The sequence below is a fragment of the Miniopterus natalensis genome, chromosome 1 (assembly GCF_054644295.1).
Source record: "Miniopterus natalensis isolate mMinNat1 chromosome 1, mMinNat1.hap1, whole genome shotgun sequence".
Taxonomy (NCBI): Eukaryota; Metazoa; Chordata; class Mammalia; order Chiroptera; family Miniopteridae; genus Miniopterus; species Miniopterus natalensis.
The window spans coordinates 45,243,366-45,259,922 of record NC_142081.1 but is presented as its reverse complement, the minus strand read 5'-3'; the positions used below and the strand labels follow the sequence as shown (position 1 = coordinate 45,259,922).

Below are 16,557 nucleotides of genomic sequence, written 5' to 3'. Positions count from 1 at the left end.
CTTTTGTGTGCTCTTCAGCCTAAAGTAACAATTCAATATAATCTCTAAAATGTGTTTCCTATAAGAAATGGGGAAAGGAGAAACATGAGGAAGTGGAGTGGAAGATGGAGGGAAAGGAGCAAGAAGGGAGAAGAGGAAAGAAAGATATACTCACAGACAGATGCAAAGGGTGTGTGTCGTGCCCCCTTAAAAATAATTAGGGGCCTCCCGGCTAGTGTTGCTCAGCGGTTGAGCATCAAACTGTGATCTAGGAGATCACAGTTTGATTCCTGGTCAGGGCACATGCCCGGGTTGTGGGCTCGACCTCCAGTAGGGGGTGTGCAGGAGGCAGCTGATCAATGACTCTCATCATTGATGTTTCTGTCTCTCCCTCTCCCTTCCTCTCTCTGAAATCAATAAAAACATATTTTTTTAAAAAAGATAATTAGGGGCCAATGGAATGATTATATCTAATAATAGCAATGTGGCAGCCAGTTCCCCATACAGGAGGAAACTTGGAAGCAAGTGGTGGACACAAATGTCAACAGTCACCAAGCCCTGCTTCCTGGCTCTGACCTCAGAAACCACAGAAAGAGCATGAGGACTTAATATCAAAAAGCCTCTGAGACCAAATTTTTTTCAAACTACTACTCCAGCCCATCAGCTACCGCCTCTTCCCCAGGAAAGGAGCTGTCCTGGTGCGTGGTTTTGTCCTAGGAGGACAGGGCACCCACTTGAAAGCGATGCTTCCACATGGAATCCTGTTCTTGAGCAGCCGCAAGAGGTGCGTGGAAATTCGACACAAGCCAGAAACTTCTGAAAGCAAGTTTTCCAAGTTCCCGTACAATAAGCAGGTTTTTCCCTCCACCTGAACAGCAACAATTTGTTTTACTTTGATAGGTCCTCCTAAATAATGGTTTCATCATTAAACATCTGGCTTCTTCCTAGCAGATTAGGCCTCCAATGAGGAAAGTGTGTTTATAATTCTAATTTGAAACACAGCACATTAATATGCTGATTCTCATAATGTTTGCCTTAACCTGTTTGGAGAAATTATGACTACAAATATCTTGTACACAACACCTCTAACTACCAGCTTGTACAAACAACATAAGAGCCGGAGCGCCTCATCCAGACGATTGGAACCACTTCAGAGGCGATCGTGATTAGTGCTTTGGCTGGAAGCCATATTTTACACATCAACTCGGCATCTGTCTCGGAGCCGAGCACACCCACCTCCACTGTTACTAATAAGCACATTGGAGAGAGCAGATGGTCTGCCGGGAAGCGCGCCGCCTTTTCCCGAGCTAGGCACACTGGAGGGAGGGAGCCCAAGCAGGCTCCAAGTCGCATTTCCTCCGGCTCCGGGTTCCTGCAATGCTGTGTGCAAACAGGCACCACTAAAAAAGAATGTAAATGAGGGTGCTATTCATTATTTACGGCTGGCACCTCGCCATCCCCTCCTCCTCTGGGCAATGCCCGCCTGTAGGAGCAGGGAAAGCATCTGATGAGAGCGGGGCAACCCTGCAGGCGTGGAGCTATTGCAAAGCAGTTTCTTCCCTTCTGCTGAGGATCCTGCAGGCTCAGCACTTCTTGGCCCACAGAATAGCTGAGCTTTACACTTCCTTCCCAACAAAGCACTGGAGTTCTTCTTCCTCTGTGTATACCAAGGGTGTTTGTTTATGTACAGCTAACCTCAAAAGAGCAGGCTTGCTGCTCTACTCCCAGTCATAGCCAAGATCCCTTGCCCCATGCCAGGTTCAAGGAAAGGGTGGGGAAATGATCAGTTTATTAGGGGAGGGACTGACAAGCAAATTCTGGACCACATTGGCCAGAAGCTGCATCAAAAGCAAGGCTCCTTTCTTTTGGGTGAGTGCCTATAGATCTTACGCTGTGATGCTGAAACATTTCACACATCTGCACCAGCTTCTGCTAACTTGATTTTAAGTGACATGAGAGCATAAACCATCCATTATATTGACAACCTAACACAATGTCCAGAAGATCATTAGTAAACCCTTAAACTTGGGTTTTAACTCTTTAAGTCAACTTTTTGATTTAATGTTAAATGTATAACTTGGCATTGAATTGAATCAACTTTATCTCAGCAAAGGCTAAGCATTCTTGTTGCTGGGGTTGACACAGAGCAGCTCTGTGTATCGATTGTCAAAACATCAAATTCCTTTTCAAACCCATCTGAGAGCCTTTTCCTGTCAATATAATACCAATAGTTAAAAAGGAAAAATGTTAAATAGAGACTAATGGGCTGTATGGTCTCCTTCTTGAATCTGAAAACCTTTTCCTTGCCTAATGATATAAAACATGCTGAATCTTAGTCCGGATCCTTTGGCTGTAAGTGACAAAACTCCAGCTCTAAATAGTTTTATCAAAAAAAGGGGCAGGGCCCTGGCCAGGTGGCTCAGTTGGTTGGAGCATCGTCCCGTGCACCAAAGGGTTGCAGGTTCGATTCCTGGTCAGGGAACATACCTATGTTGCAGATTCAATCCCCTGTTGTGGTAAGAGGGGCAACCAATAGATGTTTCCATATTCCTGTCTGTCTTTCTCTTTCTCAAATCAATAAACACATTCTCGGGTAAGCATTAAAAAAACCCCAACCACAACGGGGAAGAGAGGAGGTAGGGATTTGTTGGCTTCTGAATTCAAACTATGCAAAAGGCAGGGATGGAGCTAGACTCCGGGTCAGCTAGATCCAGGGACTCAGAGGCCTTCCTTCCCTCCTCTCCCAAATGTCTCTCTTCTCTCTTCAATTTCTCTGGACAACTGACCCTGCACACTGGAAATATAGCCACAAGTAATCCAGGCTTATATCTCTATAGCCACACGGGCAAGCACACACACAAAAATTAAAAATTGCTCTTCTTTAGTTCCCGTTAGAAAATGGAAGGCTGATGATTGGCCTAATGTGAGTCATGTTCCCATCCTGGGCCAGCTGTGTGACATAAGGAGAGTAAATGAAGATAGGCACAGACTCGGTCAAGCACCCATCTCTGTGGCCCAGGAGAGAGAACCAGGAGGCACCCACCAGTACAGACTCAGTGGAAATAAGACCGTTTCCCAAAGATAAGGAGTGCTGCTACCAGGAGAAGGCAGGAAAAAGGCCCCGGCCAAGTAAACACATATCCTCTGCGTCACTTTGGGGGAAGGAGGGGCAGTTATGCAAGACCCAATTACTTTTAACCATTTCAGATATTTGCAGCAACAAAGAAGTTTCCTTCTATAACCTTGGAACGGTGAAGAATTTGACTCCTAAAATCATTTTTAATCTTTCCTCAAACACCTTTCAGAAGCTGAGAAAGTTTGTCATCCCAGCTGAAGACACCTCATGTCTAATGTTCTTTAGTTGTTGTTTTTACCTTAGTTGAAGTTTTATGTACAAAGGGTTTTACAAGGCAAATAGCTCCACAGGGCTAGTTATCATGGAAAACGGCCGTTCTTCCCCAAGCTCCTCTCCACTCCAGTGAAGCACTTTCACTATTTGTTCTGATATTTACCCCTATCTCTCTCATAGTAATTATACACCTTTTCCTTTTGAGTTTCTAGTGTTAGGCATTACTCACTGACCTCCCCTATTGAAAACAGGTCTTCTGCTTTCTATCTGTCCTAACCACCCAACACACACACATACCATTCACGGACATATGTCCCAGTCCTCTGTGTCCCCAGCATGTTTTTAAGGTAATTTTGGTTCAATTATTACTCAGTTTTATATTATGATGATTATGTGAGTGCTATTCCACTGCTGGGCCCTAAAGCATAATTACTTTTTCTTTCGTGTACAACTTATTCTCCATAGCACTTAGCTCTTTTTTTATTTGCTTAGTTTTTTATGAACCCTCATTACTTTACCTTCAGACACTCCCACCTCCCCCCTTATCTAGTTTTTCTTTCAACATGTGCAAACACTATCCATTTTCTCTTTTGAAATTCTCTCTTCCTGAACCGTCTAACCTTTTCCAAGCTTCTGGCTGCTCTTTCAGTCTGTTGCAGATTCACCTGGGAATCTCCCTCCACCATCATCCTGAAAATTCTCTTCACCTGCCTCTAGTGTTAAATTCTCTTTCTCTCAGAATCTGTATCTTCAACATCATTTGTTTGCTCATTTGTTTTGACAGAACATTTCTTTCTCTAGTTGCTCTATTAGAAAAAGATGCAGGGGAAGTAAAATGTTTGAGGCATGACATGTCTGAAAAGCATTTTTTCAACCCTATACTTCACCGATATTTTGGCTGAGTAGAGAATTCTAGACTGGAGAGCACATGCGAAGTCCCAAGTGATTCTGATTCCTGATTCCTTGTATATAACCTTCCTGCTGCTCTCTGGAAGCTTTTAGGCTCTTTTTGTCCCAAGTGCTCAGACAGATCATCAGGATGTACCCTGGTACGGGTCTATTTTCAGCCATTCTGCTGGGCACTTGGTTCTTTTCATTCTGAAACCTCATGTCCTTCAGGTCTAGAAAATGTTCTTGAATTATTTATCTGATAATTGCCTCATTTTCATTCACTCAACTTTAAATTTCAGGAATTTCTATTATTCGGATGTTAGACCTCCTAGTCAGATCTAATTTTCTTATCTCTTTTCTTCTATTTTATACTTTCTGGCTTTCTTATTCGAGTTTCTAGAAGAAATTTGCATCCTTGTTTTCCAAACCTTATATTGAGCTTGTGGTTTGTGGCATCATTTTTTCCAAGCACTCTCTAGTTTTTATTCTTCTGATCATTCATTTATTATAGCATTCTTGTTTAGGGAATGCAAAATTATCTCCTATCTGACTTTTTTCATTTTTCTTCTCCCTGAATTGTCTCTATTTCCTCAAATTTGGTTTTTTTTTTTCATTTCTTGAATTGTCTGCCTTTCATTTTAGAGGGAAGACATCCTCAGATGTCTGGTGAGTCTCGGCTGTCTGCTCACATTTATGATGACGGCACTAAAAAGTCAATGGGGGCTCTGAGTACATGGGCTGAGCTGTCATCTCTGGGTTTTACCCTAGATGACCTGGCTGGGTTGTTTCATTGGGAAATCCCCAATGCTAACAAATTTAGGTCTTTTTTCTTGGACTACACAGATTGATCAGATACTAAATTGCTATTCTCATACCAGGTAGAAGCTGGCTGCCAGCATTTGGGGAATCAAGTGGGAGGGGGGAAAAATCAAGTTTTCAAATTCAGGTGATCCCCCTTTTGGTATGGTATCCCTTTCCTCTTTTTAAAAAATTTATCTGTATTGTTGAAAGTATTACAGATGTCCCCCTTTTCCCCCATTGACCCCCTCCACCCTTCCCTCTTACGTACACAATGTCCCTTAGTCCACAGAATAAATGCAAAACTTTCTGTTGCATTGGGAGAGGGGCACCATCCAGTGGTTACAGGTTGGGGAGGAAACAGAATTTTACTCTGCGCTGTCCAATACAGTAGCCACTAGCCACTGAAGCCATGTAAATTTAAATTAGCTTAAATTAAGTAAAATTTAAAATTTAGTTTCTCAGTGGCACTAGCCATATTTCAAGTGCAGAACAACTGCACACAGGATGGGGTAGTAGTAGGCTTACAGTTGTGAGCACGTGAAACACAGAGTTTCTTTATCATTATTTATTTTTGTATTATTTTCCACATGAACAACTGTAAACCTACGTTTGCCCCACCCTATATGACTAGTGGCTGTTGCACTGGACAGCACAGATACACACTGTCTCCCTCCATCAATGCAGAAAGTTCTAGTGAACAATGCTGGAATAATTGCTTCTCAAATGAACTTTGGACTAACCCTCATGTTTCCGTCCCACATCCACTGCCATTTCGAAAGATATCTGGTAACCCCAATTCTTGAGCTCACTCGAGGTTTTTCAGGTGCAGACCTGGTTGATTTATTGGATTTTCCTGCCAGAATGGTAACTTCACTAGAACAGTGGTCTTTGACTTTGTCCACTGATGAATCCAAGGAGCCAAGAAAGCATTTGGCACATGGTGGGTGCTGCATAAATGTGTGTGGACCGCTGAGTAATGGTTTTCCCCGTGTTGACCTAGGACTCAGAGTTCTCAGATCTACTAAGTCAATTGTCCACTCACCCTCCTGCTTTCCAGTTTCCAAAATGTTATTATTACTATCTCCACTCCTAGTCTCCTTGTTACTGTGAGTCTACGTCCTTCTAACATTTCAGAGATAAATGCTTACATTCGATCACCATTTTTTTCAAACCAGAAGTACATTTCTAAATGAAAAAGAAGAATAAACTTAGGATACCAGATTTTTAAAGGAAATGATTACTTTTTAAAAATCTCAAACAAATACCAGAGAAGCCAGAAAGATATCCAGACTATCCTCAAAGAAGAAAACTGAAAGAGCAATAACAGTAACTATGTAAAGAAAGTCAAGGCCCCCTGCCCGGGAGTGGCCACGCGGCCGCCTTCCTCTGTCGCCGAGATGGCGCTCGACCCGGCACAGCAGCATCTCAGACATGTTGAAAAAGATGTTTTGATCCCTAAAATAATGAGACAAAAGGCCCGAGAGAGATGTTCTGAACAAGTTCAAGATTTTACCAACTGTTGCAAGGAGTATGGAATCCTTATGGTAGTAAAATGCCAGAAAGAAAATTCTGCATTAAAAGAACATCTAACCGCTTACTATACTGATCCTGCCTTTTATGAAGAATGCAAAGTGGAATAACTGAAGGAAAGGGAAGAATTCAGAAAAACTGGAATTCTTACCAAGAGAAGGCTACAGAAGCTTCCAACAAGCATGTAGGCAAATATTCAAATGATACTTAGTAACACTATTCATGGAAATCACAATTACCCAAAATAATGGACTCAAGGAAGTGTGTTTGCTTTGTCCTAAATTATGAAAATATTCATTTTCTCTGAAATAAAGATTTTTTTAAAAAAGAAAGTCAACATGTAGGTTAAGAAAATAAGTTTGTTATGGTTTTCTCATACAGGTATTATTATGAAATAATACATGTTTATTATAGAGTATTTAAAGCAGTGGTTCTTTTTTAAAAATGATAGACTTGAGAAACATATGAAGTTTACCGCCGAAGGGCCGCCATCCATGCGAATCTGTAGTGAATGTTACTTATGTTGGCTGCCGGGTGAGGCCCTCGGGGCGCTCGGGGACTCTCACCTGGTGAGTGGGCTTCTCCACGCGCGAGGAAGCCCGCGCTCCCCCAGCCTCCCGAGCAGCGGCCAAGCCTTGCTACTAACACCCGCCCAGGCCCAGAGTCAGAGGCTGGAGACCCAAGAGTGGTCCAAAGTCATTACACAGGACCCATCCGGCTGGAGTGTCAGCAGCACCGTATTCGCATTGGCCGGTTCTCTAGCCAAACTGGAAGAAGTTTCTGGCTGCGTACCCAGCGCCAAGCCTATTCTCAGATCCTACCCAATACCCTTCTAATAGATTCTTTTGTGTGCGTGTGTGTGTGTGTGGTTTAAAAGAAGCAGAGTTCGTTTCTGGAACTAGCAAATAAAAACTCAGACTGATAAAGAATTCAGACACCCCATCTTAGGAACCTCTGGTTGAGACATAAAATAACATAAAATGATATAACCCAATATTTTTTCAATTTCACCTATTGTTTTTATTGATCTTCAGAGAAAGGAATCATGGAATATGATTCCTTGATTACTCTTTTGTGTCTAGCTTCTTTCATGTAACCTATGCCTCTGAGATACATCCATGTCACCGAACACGGCTCTGGACTGCTCAGTGGAGCCTTTATTATTCCATTACATGAATAAACCGAAATGCACTTATCCATTCTCTGGCTGATGGACATTTAGATTTTGTTTTTCAGTTTAAGTCTATTGTGAACATTCTTATAATTGTCCTTCAGGGGACATACACCGTTATTTTTTTCTATTACAATTTATATTCAATATTATGTTGTATTAGTTTGGGGTGAACCCAACAATTTTTAAAAGAAGGGTAACTTTCTAAAATTTACATATTGATTTTCTAGGAAATTTAGGGGAAAATCCTAAGAGATTATTTTAGTGGAACTTTTTCTCAGCAGTAAAGCTACGAGTTGGCACAGATTCACACGCTAGTAACATGAAATGTCCCTTTGTGCCTGGAAACCAGCAGAAAAGTTGGCATTGTCCGTTGAGGGTATTCTTGGACATTGTATTTATGTAGAAAAAAAATACAGGCTTGATAAATTGTCACCCGTGTTTAATAATCCCAAATAATAACTTGTACAAATTACAAGAGAAAAACACAGAAAAATGGAATGTTTACCTCTTGCTCTCTCTCTAGAGAAATTATGATGCTTGCTCAATACTATTTCTATCAAAAAATAAAGTCCTACTCTTAGTGTCCCAAAATAGAAAAATAAAGTTGTGAATGGATGTCATGGATGCCAATTAAATAAGAAAAGGAAACTGTCACCATGGCGCGTGGTTACGGATGAGCCTCTCTCTGGTCCACTCCTCCGATAATGTTGGTTTCAACTACTCAATTTTTAAACCAAGGGACACCTTTTTGGGAAAGGCCCAAATAATATGTTAGTTGATTATTACTTATTATCTTAAGTAACAAATAAGAGAACTTTTGTTGTCAACACTTTCCTTTGATTATTTCTGTCCCTGGGTTCTGAATATTCTCTTTTCTGCTTAATATGAAAGAACCAATGTGCAGAAAAGGAATATTTGCATAGCCTCAAAGTATCTGCCAAAATATTTTTATTAATTAATTTGTGGTTTTAATATATGCCCACAAATTCTCTGATACTCGGCACTTCCCTCCTTAAAGTGAGCTGAGCACAGTGACTCACATCTAATGCACAGAGTACAGAGAGGAAAAAATGGTGATTTTACAGTAGAGAAACCTGGCACATACCAGCTTAACCAAGTGATCGAGGTGAGCATGGCCGGTGATATGTCACGTTGACAGCATGTACCCCTCACATGGTGAGATAAGCACACTTCCACCTCTATGCTATTCTTCCCAAAATATCCACAACCCAGTCTAATCATGAGAAACGTCAGACAAACCCAAATCGAGGAACATCCTACAAAATACCTACACAGCACTCTTCAAAAAGGCCAAGGTCGTGGAAAACAAGGAGAAACTGCCGCAGATCGAAAGAGCTGTGACAACTCTACGTGTGTGGCATCCTAGATCAGATCCTAGATAGCAAAAGAACATTAGCTGAAAAATTGGTAACATCAGAAACAAAGTCTGTCATTTAGTTAACGGTATTGCACTAGCATTATTTCCTTAGTTTTGATACGTGGGCCGCGGTTCTGTGAGATGCTGTTAACATCAGCAGAAACTGAGTGAATGGTACACAGAACTCCCTGTAGATACTATCTTTGCAACTCTTCTGTAAATCTAAAATTATTTTAAAATAAAAAGGTTCTTTTAAAAAGAACTAATTTATTAAGTAAGGCTTGGATAAAAGAAGAGATCCCTAAGATATTGTTTTACAAAGAGATATCTCAAGGAGCACGATTAAGTTAAAGCTTTATTCAGATGTATGACCTGCATTGTAACAGGGCTTAGCAGTGTTTTCAGACACAGAAAGTCCACCTATGTTTTCCTCTGTGCAGCACTGTAATGCTGTGGTCTTTCATGCCCATTCCAGATGCACTAATCTCTCCTCTATCAAATAACTATATGCTCTAAGCTCCAAAAGATGCAATGAAGAAAGACCCACATTCCAAAGTATGCTAGCACCCAACGCCTACCCCTCAGCAATCTGTGAGAAGGTTACTAATTTGAAAAGCATATTCCTCTGAAGCCTTCCTCTGAAGGCTCTGACTGCTACAGTCATAATATCAACCAGGTCTTCTAAGAATCCTCTTTAACATGGTATAAGACACAAAATAGTCACAGGGATGTAAAGTACAGTATAGGGAATATAATCAGTTAATACTGTAATAACCACGTATGGTGAGGCAGATGAGACCAGGGAGAAGCACACAGGGGATTTCTGAAGATGGGCAAACCCTGTGCTAGGCTCAGTGGGGGAATCACTTCATAAGTCACATAAATGTCTAACCACTATGCTGTACACCTGGAACTAACATAATATTGAATGCCAACTGTAGTTGAAAATTTAAAAAATTTTAAATAATAAAGCGGTATAAGACCCTACAATTGCATTATTTCTACTTATTATTATTAAAACACGTCATGCTATCCTATGTCAGCAGGCCCCTCTGTTGGCTGACTCTGGGGGTGGAAAGGGTACTTGCTTTGCTTTTACTTCCCAGAGCTATTCTTAGACAAGGGCTGCGACTAAACACCTACTTTATTTCCTACTTCACTCAGCGGGTATGTATTGAGCAACTGTCTGGCCATGCGCTGTCCTAGGTACCAAAAAGATACAGTCCCTGACACACCTACTTTGGCAAATGTTTGGTAACGCCTGGTAAAGGTAAACCGGCATATATACTCTATCCAGATGCCCCGCTTGCAGCTGTATGTATCCTAAGGCCAACCTTGCTTGTGCCAGAAGACATGGGCAAGAATGCTCACAGGAGCCTTGTTCATAACTGTAAAACCTAGAAACAAGTCATCATCAATCGCTTCAGTAAATAAAATATGGCATATTCACAAAATGGAATTTATACAACCATGAAAAAATGAATGAACCATGACGACACATATCAACAGAATAAATCTCATAACCACAATAATGGGAGAAAGCAGCAAGTCATAAATGGATACAACAGAACAATTCCAATTATATGAGGTTCAAAACAGACCCAATCAAACAATGTATTGCCTAGGGATACCTACTTAGGTGGCATTTTTTAGAACTAAAAATGAACATGTTAATAATTAACATGAAATTCAGAATAACAGTTACTTACGGGGGTGGGAGAGGCAGATGAGACCAGGGAGAGACACACAGGGGATTTCTGAAGATGGGCAAATCCTATGTCTAAGGCCTGGGTAATAAACGCATGGGTGTTTGATGTTTGATTTTGCTGTGACCGTTCTCTAAATTTCATATCTACAGTTTAACCCCTCTTTCGTATGTATTCTACAGCTCATAAAAATGTTTGAAATAGGCTTAAAATGTTCTATGATGAAAAAAATTTTAAATATAATGGTGTGATCAGCTCCTTGTCTCCAAGCACCTGTTAAAAACTAGGTGTCATGTGGTGCCACTAATGCTATGATTTTTTTTTGGAAGTCAGAAGGAGAGAGGAGTCAACTCTGCCTGAGCAATCAGGGAAGACTTCAAAGAGGAAGTGACTCTTGAGGTGAGAATAGTTATACAGACAGAGCACAGTAAAAGAAGCGTGGGTAACGAGCTCACAAAAAGGCCCGGAAAGTTAAAAAAAAAGTATGCCACATTTGGGGAAATAAAGTGATGTGTTCCAGCTGCTTTTGAGAGCTCAGCAGATGTAGCTAGAGAGGTGCAAGAGAAGTTTAGTAAAAATCTGTTATTCTTTCTAAAAGTAGGAGTTTGGCCTCCATTCTGAGAAGCGTCGAGTTTGGAGCAGGACTCCTGGCTCAGGGCAAGGCTTGGTGGGGAGGGCAGACGGGACCACAGCCACCGCGTGAGAGACGTAATGGCTTAAAGGGGGGCAGGGAACGTGGGGATGGGGAAGGAGGGGGTCTGGAGAGACTGGAGGTTCAATCAATATTTAGTGAGTCGTTGGGTGTTGAGGTGAGGAAGAGGGGGGTCCTGGATGATCCTCAGAAATCTGGTTTGGATCAGGAATTCAGAAGGAAGATAAGGAATTTGGAGGGAGGAGCAGCGCTGTTGGGGGGGATGAGTCCAAGTGAGCATCGGTGACTCCACGTTGAGGCGGTGTCGAAGTGGCCGTCTGAGGCTCATCGGCCTAGCCCAGGGCGGAGAGAGGGGAAGTTAAAGGAGGCATCGGCTGGCTTCCTCTTTATGCACCATCAGGAAAGAGACAGCCCCCGAGCAGCAGAGGGCTGCCCAGGCTGTCCCTGGGTTTAGGTGCCCACGGTGTCCTTGCTCACCCGGCTCAGCCAGAGCGCGCGCAAACCCTAGGAGATGGCACAGTCTCAGCGGGAGCAAAGGAGAAGCGGGGCTCTCCCTGGGTACAACAGTGTGGGTTTTTCCATGAGGTTGCCATGTTATTGACCAAAGGTTGGTCTTGATTCCATGTATCTCTACTAAACGCAAAAACCTAGAGCGCTCCCGAGGCACCTGGAGCGAGTGCAGCCGTCGGGTCAGTTCAGTGATCGCATTGTAGCTACCGGGCGTTCACTCGGCCCCAGCCTCCAAAAACCGCTCTGAAAATCTAAAGCAGCTCCTCCCTATTACAAGGACTTTGAACGGGTGGCAAGAGGGTGCACAGAGAGGAAGGGGGACGGTACCAGGGCTGCTGCACCGGCGCGGGCCAGCCAAGGGGACGAAGCCAGCAGGGGCTGGAAGTAAAAAGGCCCACAGCGCAAGGCCCCCCTCCCCCGTCACAAGGCGAGGCAGCTGGAGTGAGACCAGTCTCCCGAGGGCATCGCGTGATGTTCGTGTTAACATTTCAGCTGTACAAACATACTGGTGGGTGTAGAAAAGCACGTTAAGATATTGGTAAATATACATTTGCATTCGTTCTAAATACTGATAGAAGACTGGATGAGAAGCTATAGTGAGCACATCGCAATAAAATGAGCCCCACACAACCACAGAATCGATTCATCCAAAGCACACTGCAGAAAGACTGGGAGACCAAGGGGAGGAGAGGTCCTAATGATGAAGTTCAGGAGTGCTTCACACCCTTGCTTACACTCTCAAACACAGGCTCGTTTCCTCTTGTCACAACACATGGCCCCCAACAAGGTGTAATTTTTTTTTAAATGGTGTTCTTCACCCCCCACCAAAAAGTCTGCTTCAAAACATCTGCCGCTTCTGCCAATTGTGGTAACACCGTTCCCTCCCTTGGTTTTGGTTTTTGCTTTTTCTGTTTGAAATCTTGAATGTCCTGTAGTGCAGATACACCATGGGAAAGGCCACATGCCCGCAGTCCCTGCTCCGGGGTGGGAAGGCATGAAACGAGCATTGGAGAACAGACCAAGTACATCTGACCCACTGCCTAGCTATGTGCAGGGCCAGACCTCGACCCAGTGATGCTACCAACAAAGCACTCGGCATAAACTGTGCCCTTCCATCGTCACGGCAAGCCTCTGTTACTGCATTATTCCTACCTGACAGACCAGGAAACAAGCTCAGGGCTGGGTACATAAAAATTGTCGCCAATACCTCTGGGTATTTATCTGAAGAAAACAAAAATGCTAATTCAAAAATGATGCACCCCCGTGTTTATTGCAGCATTATTTTCAACAACCAAGACATAGAAACAACCTAAAAGTCCATCTAATAGATGAATGGAGAGAGAAAATGTGATATATATAATGGAATATTATTCAGTCATAAAAAGGACTGAAATCATGCCATTTGTGACAACATGGATGGGCCTTGAGGACATTATACTAAGTGAAATAAGTCATACAGGGAAAGACAAATACCATATGATCTCACTTATATGTGGAATCTAAAAAAAAAAGAGCTCATAAATACAGAGACTAGGTGGACGGTTGCCCAATTGGGCATAGGGGGTGTGAAATGGGTAAAGTCATGGGGACACAGTGTATGGCATGGTAACAATAGTTCATACTGTATTGTATATTTAAAAGTTGCTGAGAGAGTTAATCTTTAAAGTTATTGTCATCATCTTGCAATATATGTAAGTACTGAATCATTACATTGTACACATGAAACTAATACAATGTTATATGGCAATTATATCTCAAATTGAAAACAAACTTAGCCAAAATCACAGGGCAAATAGGAGACAGAAGCAGGACCCAAACCCAGAGAGCTTGTCCATGGGTATTGGGCCATAATCACCAAACCTGCCTGGCTTGGTACCCTGGGGGTAGAGTCACACCCACTGAGAACAAGGGAGTGAGCATCAGGCACACACAGATAAATCAAGAGGGTTGGGGCAGAGAAGCATTCCAGTGTACTGGGAAATAAATATTTTTATTTACTCTAAACATTGGGTAGTATTGCAGAAAGGCACTGGGAATTGGGGATTAGCTCAGCCAGTAGTAGTAAGGAACTTAAGGAGCCAGACTCTCCTAGGAAAAGGGTATAATTGAGGAGCCACTTGTTCTCAGAACTAAACAGCATACAGGGAGAGAAATAAACCAGGAGTCAATTAGATTTCCTGGGTCAATTCTAAAGCTTCAAAGCTCAAAAATACTGATCAACAGAATCAATAAACTTCCCCAAACTTGCTTTCTTCAGTAGTGGGCAGTCAAAAGAATCTCCAACTGGGATTTAGAAGATTGAGTTCAAGTTCCTGCTCAATGTCACTGGCTGTGTGTCTCCAAGCAAATAGCTAAACCTCTCTGAGAGGCAAATGTGATCACTGAAAAATAATTTTTTAGAAAAACAGCACTGGATTTCAGAAAACTGGTCCAAACCACTACGGCCAAGTCACAACTGAGCCTGGTGCAAATGGGATCATAATGCCTGCACAGAGCTGCTGGAAATGCAGTAACAGGTGCAAAGGACCAAGATAACTACGAAGGCTACATAAAATGAGAGCACTTGCCTCCAGCCCCCAAAAGAGGGAATCAGACCAGGAGGTCCTTCAAAATCCTTTCTCAGTCAATCTTTACTCAATGATCCTTGGGTGAAAGAAGCTAAAACACTGCTTGCTTCTGTCGAGCACGGCCTACGCCAGAGCTATTGCAGGTTCCATTCCAGACCACCGCAATACAGTGAGTAACGCAATACGGTGAGTCGAGATCTTTTTGCTGGTGGAAGAGAGTCTTGCCTTCAATGTGTGAAAAACGCAACATCTGTGAAACACAATAAAAAAAAGGTGTGCCTACTAGGTGACAAACTGGGCCAGCTTCATGGGTGCCACACAGGGCCCTGCACTAGAATGGCCCATATTGGGATTAATGCTCTATTGCCACTGTCTTCAGATTCTTAATTTTTGAACAAGGAGCCCAAATTTTCATTTTGCACTGAGTCCTGCCAATTATGTAGCAGGCCTGGTGCATGCACTGTACTTAGCATCCCGGACACAGCAATAAAACAGACCAGCATCTTCCAGAAGCTCCGTGCAAATATATTATTTTGGAAGCAAATCCTACAAAACAAACAGGACACTTAAGGAAAGATACTAACTTGTCTGTTTTCTCTCTCAGCCCAGCCTTAGATTGCAAACTATAAAGATTAAGGTGGTTATTTATCTTTAGAACAGGTCCTGGCTTGCTTACCCATGAAGCACACACACCCCTACAGACTCACCCAGCTACGTGTTTCTGAGGGGAGATGTCTTCCTGGACTCTTACAGCTCCTTGGGCATGTCCACACAGCTACGCCTTGGACAAGTGAGTGCCAAGGTAGCAGGTCTCAAAGTGTAGTCCCAGCCCAGCAGCAGCATCCCCTGGGAGCTTGTTAGAGACACAGATTCTCAAGCCTCACCCCAGACTGACTGAATCAGAAACTCTGGGCCTGGCACCCAGCAATCTGGGTTTTAACAAGCCCTCCAGGTGCTGCTTGGGCTAAAGTTTGAGAACCACTGGCCTAGATCATCAAATTGAATGATTTTGAAATCTTTTTTTTTTTTTTTGGTTGGGTAGGCTGTGTTGGGGGACTTGGCTGGGTTGACCTTCCCGGCATCCTGCCCCCACCACAATCACCGAACATCGGATCTTTTTGTGTGTTTCCAGAAAAATTCAATTTAACTCGCTCTCTTTGTTTTTGCCTGTTCATTCAAGACACATAATGCAGCGCGGAGTCCCTGGGGAACAAACATCCCATTTGCACATGTCAAGTATCTGATTCATTTAGACTTATCCCAACTGCTTACTGTCCGCAACAGAAGCCTCCGTGATAGTCTTGGTCTGAACAGCTGGGTTAAAGCCTCAGACAAAGGGGGCCTGGTGTTGGGGGAGCTCCCGTGGGCCTGATGGCCACAAAGAGAAGCTTGTTGGATGCACATATGAAAAGAGAAGAGACAGGAGAGGCAGAGACTCTCATCTTTATGACCCTCTGACTAGTCTATCAGTTAGTTAAAGCATAAATCCATCCCCCGACCTAACAAAATACTAGTTTACTTCCTTTTACTCCATATTTTATCTTTTATAGCCAATAAAACATAAAAACCTTACCAAGGTTATGTTCTCATCAATTTTTGCACTAAATGACAATAAATTAAGTGGCAGTTACTGCGGCGGGAACGCAGACGCCAGCTGGAAACTTTCTTGAGAGACAGCGCTCCCTACGCGCGGGGGTGAGAGGGCCGCTGGTCACACCATCCTCGTGCACATCAAACCCACTTCCAAGAGCATTGCCGCTCTTTCTTTCAGTTAGAGTCTAGCCTCTTCTCTTGTGGCTTAAAATCTGCTCTAGGGACCAACAAATAACAGAGTGTAAAAACACGAAAACTTGAATGTTTGCCAGATATGAAAAAGAAAAGCCTTCCTCTGACAAATCGCTTCGAGTCCAACATCTTCCAGTTCTTGTGATAAAGTCTCCCAAACCCCCACAACACTAAATAGTTACCAGATGTATAAACTCAGAATTTACCTTTCATTTATATAAAAGTCATTCAACCA

At 42.8% G+C, this 16,557-nt stretch overlaps 1 pseudogene; it reads left to right on the top strand.

The window, feature by feature from the left end:
* Nucleotides 1-6,417: 6,417 nt before the first annotated feature.
* On the top strand, nucleotides 6,418-6,738 carry LOC148094117 (COX assembly mitochondrial protein homolog pseudogene; annotated as a pseudogene).
* The last annotated feature ends 9,819 nt before the right edge of the window (nucleotides 6,739-16,557 follow it).